Here is a 257-nt window from a genome sequence, read left to right on the forward strand (position 1 = left end):
GGAGAAAAATACCTGGGAGTTACAACTGCACCACCAGGGGTTGGGCCACCATGCTTCTCTAGCAACTGCAAGCAATGCAAGAACTTGTTGATAGTAACTGGCTTGGTCAACATATCAGCTGCATTCTCATCAGTATGAACCTTCTGCAACAGTATCTCCCCAGAAGCAATCAATTCTCTGATCTTGTGATACAGGACATCAATGTGCTTGGTTCTCGCATGGTGCACTTGGTTCTTATCCAGATAAATAGCACTATG

Source organism: Phalaenopsis equestris, unplaced genomic scaffold (assembly GCF_001263595.1).
Source record: "Phalaenopsis equestris unplaced genomic scaffold, ASM126359v1 Scaffold001247, whole genome shotgun sequence".
NCBI classification, from domain to species: domain Eukaryota; kingdom Viridiplantae; phylum Streptophyta; class Magnoliopsida; order Asparagales; family Orchidaceae; genus Phalaenopsis; species Phalaenopsis equestris.